The sequence below is a fragment of the Sciurus vulgaris genome, assembly GCF_902686455.1.
Source record: "Sciurus vulgaris genome assembly, chromosome: 2".
Taxonomy (NCBI): domain Eukaryota; kingdom Metazoa; phylum Chordata; class Mammalia; order Rodentia; family Sciuridae; genus Sciurus; species Sciurus vulgaris.
Window position 1 is genome coordinate 180450582 of NC_136462.1, and position 10577 is coordinate 180461158.

At 39.9% G+C, this 10577-nt stretch overlaps 1 long non-coding RNA gene across 1 annotated transcript; it reads left to right on the top strand.

The window, feature by feature from the left end:
• The first annotated feature begins 1506 nt into the window (after nucleotides 1–1506).
• Nucleotides 1507–9897, top strand: LOC306654617. Its single transcript, XR_013761998.1, has 2 exons — nucleotides 1507–6870; nucleotides 8060–9897. It is a non-coding gene; the product is annotated as an uncharacterized lncRNA (long non-coding RNA).
• The last annotated feature ends 680 nt before the right edge of the window (nucleotides 9898–10577 follow it).

Genomic DNA, 10577 nt, shown 5'->3' on the forward strand with positions numbered 1-10577 from the left:
AAGCTTCAGTTTATAGGACTTTAGAAACTGAGCAGTATTTGTTCTTAGTTGGAGAGTTATTGCCAGATATTAGAGAAAACTAGAAGAATCCAGAATCTAGTCCAGTCTATGCTAATTATAAAAACTCAAAAGTAGTGAACTGGGATACAATCTAATAACAAGTGTACTGTATATTTTTTTCTGAAACACTTCTGTCTATAACTACCCACATTTTTACTAAAGGTAATCACATTAAAATCAGCTTATTTGCATAATAGGTCCATTATATGCATAATAGACAATAAGTGATTATATGCATAAGTGTAGCCTGAAAAATCATATTCTTCTTAAATTTGTTTGGTTGGAAATTTGACAAGAAACCTCAGATTGGACTTTTAAAATACCTTGAGACTAGAAAGCCAAACCAAGACAGACTTCAGACTTACCTGTACTACCTATATCTTGAAGGTTTTGGGTCTCCCAGGACGTGATGGTTTTTACTCATTTACTATTAAAGCTGGGAACCCTTAGAGCCAAGGATTGTATGAGCATTCATAAATCTGGCACCCCAGTGACAATCAGTATTTCCATTTGTATCCTGTTATAAAAAGAATTTTTTTTGAAGTTATGCACATTACTATATTGCCACATAAAGAAGAATACTCAAATATAACTTCCATATTCTGGAGGGATCAGGGAGAAAAAGTGAATGTTTGAATTTTCATTTATAAAAGTATATTTTATGAAATTTCTATAAACTATAGTTTGAAAGAAACTTCCCTTAAATCTGGAAAGTGAACTACAAAAAGCAATGTTAAAAACTGTAAAAATCTATAATTGTTCTTCATCAGTTCGTCAGTCTTGTTTAATTCTTATTGTTTGATTGTAGTCAGCAGTTTCATAAGCCCATCAAAACTTGCATTAGAGTTCTTACCAAGTCCAAACGTAGAAATTTTTACTTGTCAGAGTTCTTTTCATCCTTTTCATGAACCTCCCTGACAAAGATATATAGCACTTTAGGATTATAGTTGCTTCTAGAAAGGCATCAGAAATGAAACAATTTAACTGTGGACAATGAAACTTAAGGCAGCCACAAGCCATGATCTGGTTAGAGTTTATCTCTCTGGCATACAGTAATTTAACATAACTGAATTGTGACTAATAGGAGATACCAAGACATGTCAGATTTCTAGGACTCTTACACAATATTTGGAGCACATATTAACAAATCCATACAACTGAAAGAAGGCTAAATGTCATTTCTTATTCAACAATGCTTCCTATGTAATTTAACAAATCAAAGTAAGCCTAATATGTCTCATTTTACTTTCCTCTGGCAATCCCAAAGTTAGTAAGTTCATAAGGTGTGATTTTAGAATTTGATATGGGGAAATCTGTCAAACATTGCAGGGCTTAAATAGGATCAAAGATTATTGTGAATTCAAGGGCACAAAGCACAATAAATTATAGAATCTTCTATTTTCTAGGTGAGTTATCTTTAAAGAAAAACTTGTAATTCTTAAGAGCAAGTAGATCAGAAAATCTTGTTAGCATAGTTTTGCATCTGGGAACTTTCTATATTAATGCCTAATTTTTACAAAAACTTGTAATTCCCTTCTAACTTAGCCAACTATATTTCACAAAAATTTCTTTTACAAGGGCTGGGATTGTCTCTCATTGGTAGAGCCCTTGCCTAGCATGTGTGAGGCACAGGGTTCAATTCTCAGCACGAATAAAATAAAGAGATCCATCAATAACTAAAAAATATTTAAAAATTTTTCTTTTACAAGACTGATCTTCCACAGACCTTCCAGAATTTCCCTCAACCATTAGTCGTTTTTCCTATACTTTTCTTCTCTCTCACACTGGAAGAATCACTGTTTCCCCCTGAAAACAACTGTCCTGGTATGTGGAGTTGTGTCCCATCTTATTTTTAGTTACCATCTATCAGAAATGTAATCCTTAGCAAATTATGAACCAGTGCTTTCTAGAAATTCCACAATTTCTACTTAATCCTGACAATTTTTAAATATAGAACAGGACACATTTACTAAAAGACCCAAATATATTTAGCTTCCTTATACTATATAAAAACCAGATGCCAAAAATATAAACTTCAAACTTATGCTTAATAATTTGTTTTAACTTTATTGAGAAATGACCCAGAACTTAATTTCATTTTAAGGTTTCAAGTTACCAAAAAAAAAAGAAAAGAAACCATGAAGAATTCAGATATAAATGTTTATGCCATTTACATTTACCTAATTTACTGTTGTTATATTTGAATTGCTTTGGAAAACAAAACTAGCCATTGTCTTTACTATTTTTTGTTCTAACCAAAGCAGATCCTGAGCACCCACTTGGAACATAGGACAGTTACTAAGGGCAAGGCCCATCTGGGGTGTTGGCTCACACACCAGGTACAGAGGCTAGGTAACTGTGAACACAATGCCTAGAGGCTCCAACCCTTCCCAGCTGAGCCTGGCTCCACTCTGAGGCTGGTAGTTCAGGTGCCATAGAAACATTCTTGTCTCCAAGCTTCACCACGGCCACCTGTCCAGACCTCAGGGGCTTAAAGGCAAAGACATAAGCTCAAAGCAAGATGAAAACAAGTCCACAGGGGAACACAGCAGCTGGTCTTCACAGTCTCAGCTCATCAACAGGTCAGGCAAATATCAAAAATATTGCAGAGGAGCAGAGACTTAAAAAAACAAAAGATTAAGTCAACATGTTTTCCTTTTCCTCTCCTCTCTCAACAACTGATATCCATCAAGCACCTCATTCTCATTGTACTTGTCTGCTCCTAGGCTGGACCCATAGCCTCATACATCTATACATGTGTATTCATATATACACACGTATATGCTTGTAGTCTGATTAATGGATTAAGTGCTTAACTTTTCCTTAAGTCAGTTAAATAGGGTTGTTTCACGTATTTTGATCTATCGTGTGTACATATGGATAACAATGATATACAAAAACAGACTCTACAGCTTTTAAGCATGCTAGGCAAGTGCTGTACCGCTGAGCTACAGCCTGAGGCCAGCATTCTTCAATTGCCTATTCTGATATTGTTTCCTCCTTGAGACAGCCAGTTTTTTAATCACTTGTCCCCCATCACTCCAAACAAATGTTAGCAAGACAACCCTAAATTTGAGTTTCAAAGTAGTCCTGTTAATTTAACTTGTTTCTTTATTAGATTATTGACTTCAGGGTGTAACTCATTTGCAAATAGGGCAAAAGAAGTATTTTCTGTGCCTGCTTGACCTGAGGACTTGAACTCTGTTTTTTACCTAGGTTTCTTCATCCTCGGGGTAACAGAGCAAAAAAGTTGGTAGTTTTTTAGTTGCTTAAGCTTTTCATAGGGTCTTTGGTTAAAGTCTTTTTAAGTGGCGATAAAAAATTTGAGGGGTTGAGGAAGTAGCTCAGTGGTAAAGCATATACTCAGCACATGGGGGGTAATAGTTTTGTTTGAAATCTTTTTAGAAATTTCTGTGCATCAATTTAAAGTGACCCCTTAATAAGGTTTTGCCAGTTTTGTAAGCATTTTGTACCTTCCAGGGTCAGATACCTAACACATGTGAAAATGGGCATAGTGGGAAGGCAGGAGTACTCAGATGCTTAGCAATTAGGCATCCCACTTTTATTTTGGATCTTTGACTTCTCAGAGATAAAAGTCTAACCCGGTTAGGATGTGTTTGGTGGCAAGTGCTCTAATGGTGGCAAACTGCCCATAAATTGTGGCTTTGGCTCTAGAGCCCCTCACAACTTAACCAATGATCTTTCCCAGTTCAGTGTGTAAGAAAAGGATAGAATCCAAGTAACTGCAGATTCTGAGCAGTTGCTCATGCCCCCTACAGTATAGCTGTCACTGATAGTTACCTTAAAGACTAACTTTGACTCAACTACCACAAACCAAAAGTGAAGAGCGCTCTCACTATGCAAGGTAATCCAGGTACCCCAAATGGCAAAAAGATTGTGGAACTAAATACAAAAGCAGAGTCCGGCCCAAGAGAGATTGACTTCGACCTTCAGTGCTCTGTGAGGAAGATAGGAGACCTCAATCGAGTCAGTAGCACTTCTTTAGCTATGTTCTTCAAGGGGTCTCAGGAGTTAGCAGCAGTCTCGTTTAGGTTCCTTCACGGAATAACCAAATCATGTTATTTCTGAAACAAGTTCATTCCCTATGTAAAAGCTTTCACTGACTGACTTGTCATCAGGACAAAAATCCCAGTTCCTGAATGCGATGTGTGATCCTGCTTGCTCTGGCCTCTTTGTCAGCACCTCTTTCCTGCCCTCCATGCAACCCATCCACTCTAGCCTCACAGTATATCCAAGTGCTTCATGCTCTAGACAGTTTTGGTAGCAAGGAATAGAGCCCCCACTGGTTACCTCAAGTCAAGAGATGGGGCCCCTGTCGTGGGCCAGTCTAGACGTTTGCTCTGTTCTAATACCTGGCCAAGTTTCTTCAAACTTCTGCTTCACAGATTATGTACAGTTCATCATGCCCTAATATATCCAATTTCCCTTTTATTTCCCACACGGAATTAATTTTTCCCCTCTTCAGGTTCCCAAAAGAATTAACTGCCTCAGCAGATCCTTTTGAGTTTAGTCATAGGTTATAGGCACCTACCTGTCCAGTGAAGTGGGTGATAAAGGACTGGGGTTGTGGCTCAGTGGTAAGAGCGCATGCCTAGCATGCGTGAGGAACTAGGTTCATTCCTCAGCACCATGTAAAAATAATAAATGGTTAAAAAAAAGTTAAAGAAAAAAATCAGAAATTGAGTCAGAAACAAAAAAAAAAAAAGTGGGTGATACAGATGTGGCCCTCTAGACTGTTCTCATTAGTATGAGGCAGCAGAGGGCAGCACCAGAGATGTATTTTATTCTGCACTGCACTCCATCTAGCTCCTCATTCCTACTGCCTTACCTGGGACATGTCTACTCACCATTAAGCTGCTGCTCAAGGATCATCACTTCTGAGTCTCCCAGATCAACCCATTGCTCTTCAAGAACTACATTTTCCCTTTCCTGAGAAGCCTTCCCCAACTCAGGAAACTTGGGTCCATCATCAGAAAGGGGGTGGCCTTGGTTCTTCCTTTCCATCTTTACATGTTCCTCAAGATTTGCCAGGCTGCTGAAATTCTTGTTGAAAATTTCTATCACCAGTTCTGTAGCATAGCTTCCACCAAAGCTTTCATCTGGACCTTAGCTGTAGGTTCTGGTGGAGGATGAGGCTGGGTTGGGACAGTGCTCAGGCCCTCCTGAGTATAAAATACCCCAGGGAGGGCTGGGATTGTGGCTCAGTGGTAGAGCTTGTCTGTGAGGCACTGGGTTTGATACTCAGCACCGCATATAAATAAATGAATAAAAATAAAGTCTACCAACATCTTTAAAAAAAGGGAAGTCTGTTGTCTTGTATGTCCAACATCTACTTTTGTATTGTTTTTTAAACCTTTATTTATTTTTATGTGGTGTTGAGAACCAAACCTAGTTCCTCACACATGCTAGGCAAGCTCTACCACTTGAGCTATGACCCCAACCTCTCATACTCTTAATTATATACATATATATATATATATATATATTCTTAAATATATATATTCTTACTCCTTGGCTCTGCGTGTAAGCATTTCCTGGGTGCTCCACTAAGTTCTTTACATAGTTCACATATTTCCTTTTACAACATCCCCCAGGGATAGAGATACTCATCCCATGTAGTAGTTGGGAAGTTGACTGTCCAAGCTCATATAGAGGAGGCATGACGTATAAATCCCCACTCTCATCCTAAGTGACTCTTTAAAATAAATACTGCTTTTGATTTCTGTGACACACTTTCCTGGTTCTTCTCCACTGTGCTTCCTGTGTTCTTTCTTGAGTGCCTCCTGTCAGCCCTTCCCCACCCACTTTTGTGGATGACATAACCCATGGCTTCAGACTCACTGTCTCCACCTTTCATTTTTGCAGGGTGTTGGGTGGGGTTACTGAGGATTGAACTCAGGGGCACTCAACCACTGAGCTACATCCCCAGCCCTATTTTGTATTTTATTTGGAGACAGTCTCAGTTGCTTAGCACCTTACCATTGTTGACACTGGCTTTGAACTCATTATCCTCCTATCTCATTCTCCCAAACTGCTGGGATTACAGGCATGCAGCACCGCGCCCAGCTCTCCACCTCTTAATTCCAGTCTTCCCCATGGACCATCAGACAGCTGCACTTGGGTATCCATAAGGACCTCATTTGAGTTCTGCCCTGTCCAGCTTTTTCTTCATGAATCCCCATCTTGGGGAATGGTACTACTTTCTACCTATTGTTCATGCCAACTTCCTTTACTTCTTGCTCTCCCAACGGTTAATTCTTCCATGATATGTCTTGGTTGTAACCCTGTTCACCCCACTGCCTTATGTAAGATTCATTTCATATCTTACTTTTACTTTTGCAATAATCTTCTAATTTCCCCTTCTCTAGCTCAGTACCTCCCCTTCCAAAATCTGCCCCCTAATCTCGAGCCACATGGAACTCTTGGGGACTTGAGCTCTCTGGCTTCTGTGCCTCTAGACATGCTGTTGCCTCTACCTCAAATGCTCATGTCTTCCCCCACTGGATAACCCCCAGTACCCTTCATAGATCAGCTCAGAAATCACCTGCTCAGACATATTCCTGACCTGAATTAGAACTGTCCCTCCTGGGTGCTACTTTCCTCATAACTAATAGACAATTTACTCTATCATTCCCACTAGACTAAGTTTCTAGAGGACAGGGACTATCTTCTACTACAGGTACTTAGAGGACACTTATGAACAGCTCTGCTGATAGGCAGCACTGCAGAATGGTCAGGAGCATACCTGGAAGTACATCTGGCACTACCATTTACTAGCTGTGACCTTGGGTGAGTTGCTTAACCTAACCCCATTTCCTTATCTGGAAATAATAATAGAAGGGTTGCTGTGAAGAGTGAGTGAGTTAATATAAAGCACCTAGAACAGGGCCTGGCAAACAGTAAGGATTCGGGGCAGTGTTAGCCACTTATTGGTATGTAATAGTAGCCCAGATTCTGGGCCATACAAGCATCTGTCATGGTGCTGTGGTACACTTGAAAATTTTGGTATCAATTCTCAGAGACCAAAATAGTTGATACATAATTTGTTGCCACCGATGGCATAATTAGATTTGGTCAGTTTCCCATTGGATATTTTGGCTTCAATTTGGCTTCTGACACATTTAAAAGTACATGAAATCTACAGCTGGCAAATACAGTTTTTAAAAATGCCCATTAAAATGTCATTTTTATGAGGAGGATGAGGCTGGAGGATCACCAAGTTCAAAGCCAGCCTCAGCAACTCAGTAAGGTACTAAGCAACTTATGCTTACTCATAAGTTATGCTTACTTACTATCTCAAAAAGATATAAAGGGCCAGGGATGTGGGTTCACTCCTTGGTATCAAAAAAGTCATTTTAATATGAATATTCATTTTCCCTTAGAATAGCTGGTTCTCCAATGGCTTCAAATGTATTCATAAAACAAGCCAACTTTAAATGAAAGGGCAGTCATTTTATGAAGTTTTTGGAGTATCTTATGTTGTCGAGGGAATGCTTGAAAGGATAGTTACAAAGGCCCCAACGCAGGTATTTATTTGATTCTTTATTCTTTCATTAATGTGACAAAGCTCCAAGGACTAAGACTTTGTTGCAAATCCTTGCAAAATTTGGTGTCCCTTTGGCTGAGGGTGGAGAGTTCATTTGGATCACTGTGACAGGCAACCATCCCAAGATCAGTCATTAAGCCCATTTTCACCATAAAACAGCAGCAGTGTCTATAGTCCTCAGGATTTAGTGTGAAAAGCACACACTCAGCAGGGCCAACTGGTACCAGCCTTTGGGAAAAGGGTTACAAGTGCTACCAGCCATTTATGTCTCCTGCCCTCTGACCCTGAAATTCCACCCTGGGAATTTAGCCTAAGTAAAATGCCCAACAGAAAGAAAGTAATTCTATATGCCAGGCAGACCTGGGTTAATTAAGCACTTTACATATACTGTAAACTTTTACGCCTTTGAGATAGGCATTCTCCATTTTACAGGATGAGAATACAAGATGTAATCAATGGCTGAAGAGGACTGCCATTCTGGACTGTTCAAAACCCACACTTAACAGTATTACTAAGAATTACCAAGCACCCACCATTAAAGTATTGATTTTAAAAACTATGGCATAGCATGGTTGGACTATAATGAAGTCTTAAAAATTATGAAGACTGTACTAACTTGGGAAAGAAGATCTTGACACTAAATGGTTGTATGGTGGTAGCACAGTATGAATCTTAAATCATCTCAACTCAAAGAAAACACCACAAGCTACAAGGCCTAACTCCTAAAAACATGTTATAGGGTTGGGGATATAGCTCAGTGGCAAAGAGCTTGCTTGGCATGCATAGGGCCCCCAGCACAGTCAGTCAATATACATTACAAAATTGAAATATTCTCCACAAATGTGACATTTTATCCCTGTTAGAGCAAGGGAGCTAAATGGGGGATACAGAGCAGGGGCCTCAGACACTACCCAGCAGCATTGTCTTTAGGTTATTCTCCCAACATTTTTTTCCTGCAGAACATTTATCCTCCAAGAGATTTGGCAGGGAAAGGCAGAGTGGCTGTCTGCACATTTTGTACTTCTTTTAAACCCATTCAAGTGTTTATGTAATATCTACAATGATTTTTAAAAAGTCATTTTTATGTGGTGCTGAGGATTGAACCCAGTGCCTCATACATGTTAGGCAAGCGCTCTGCCACTGAGCTACAGCCTCAGCCCCCAAAATCTACAGCTTTTTTGGGCACTGCTTTGCTGTCAGCACTGGGTACACATAAGTGAATAAAACAAAAATCTCTTGCAGTCAAAACTTAATTTCATGGTGGACCAGGGGGTAGTATCTTGTCCACAGGAGACTGGGACCTGAAATGTAAAATGAACCCAGTGGATGCCCTGGGAAAGCTTTAAGCTTTTATGTAAGTGGGAATGAGGGGTATGGAATTAACAGGATGTTCCAAAGAGTAGAGTTACAACCACATGTTTATATGCAGATGAAAATGTGTATCAGCACATAAAAGTTTCCTTATACAATTATGAAACTATTTATTCTCAGGCTTTTCTTTACCACAGTACCCCTTTTCCTTTTTCTTAACACTGTTTCTAAGTTAATTTGAGTTGTAATTCATGGTCTGGTCTCAGAAGTAAAACATAACTCTTGATCAGAAACCCTTGAATGCCTGTTTTCTTCATTTAGTGGCAAGGTTCCTTTCAACTGAGCTCAGGGTAGTAAGAAGTAGTAGAGATGTAAGAGGCTGATGCTACTTGTGTATGGGTAATCTAGGGCAACCCAGCATTTCCAGTATAGCCAATTTTAACCAAACAGTATCTCAACTGGAGGATCTTAAAAGGGGCAGAATCTATCATGAGAATCTGTTTTGAGAACTGGAGTTGAAATCACCATAACTGTTTATGAATCTGTCATCAAACTCCCACGCCTTCCCTTAAGAGGTCCCACTAAGTAAAGAAATGAATAAAACACACATACATACACACAAAAGCAAAGGAGCGCTAATTATACAAGAGGCACTGATCCTTGCTTTATTCATGTAGTAATATCCAACATTGGGAATTGTGTGGGTATAGATACAAGAAAAAGGAAAATGGGGTCATAAACAATAGTTGGGTTCATCATGGCAGTGATGACAGCTCAACCAGTGTGTGGGCCCTTCAGGACCTACTTGGTTGAGGGAAGGTTCCCTCTATCACTACATAGCCAAGGTACTTTGGTAACACCTGGCCTATACTTTAAAATTAAGGGTCACAGTGATTAAAAACATATGGTCAAGACACTCAGGGCCAAGTGACTGCTCTTGGGCTACTTAGTATGAACAGCCTGGCAACAAGAAAGCGAGTACTGTGTATGCCTTATCCTAGCAGGTTGGGGCAAGGCAGATCACAGTAGAGACCCAGGAGACAGCCTTCTCCCTGTGCATCAATGGAAAAACCCTTCCAGCTAAGTCTTCAGGAGGCAGAACTGGAGGTACCAGAAACACCACACAAGCAGCAGCATCTCTTGGTTTCTCATGGTCACATTCAAAAATTACTTGAGTACAGAAAATAGAAAAGCTTTTATGGTTGGCCCTTTTCAGACCCAGGACACTAAGTGGGGGATGGAAGGGAGAAGTTTCCTCTAGCATCACCATTTGGACTCAAGAGTTCTCTATGTTGCATATACCACATCACTTCCTTGCCAACATAGATACCAAGCTAATATTAATGTGCCAGTTACAAGACACACAGGCCATGAAGGAAGAAAATTCTGAGGGAGGGTACCTAGCACCTTATATTTCCCTCATGTGGTAAAGTTGGAGGATGACCTGGCAGCGAGGTAGCAGCAACAATCCTCACATAAGGAAAAGAATTCGAATTTTACAGTCATTCCCTGGACATTGAAAATAAGGAGTTATTTGTCTCAGATCTCATGCTCCAACCACCCTCTCCATGGGAAGCCATGTCACTTTAGCCATGTGTCTCGAAGGACGCTGAGAAGGAAAATGGCTCCTCAGCTGAAG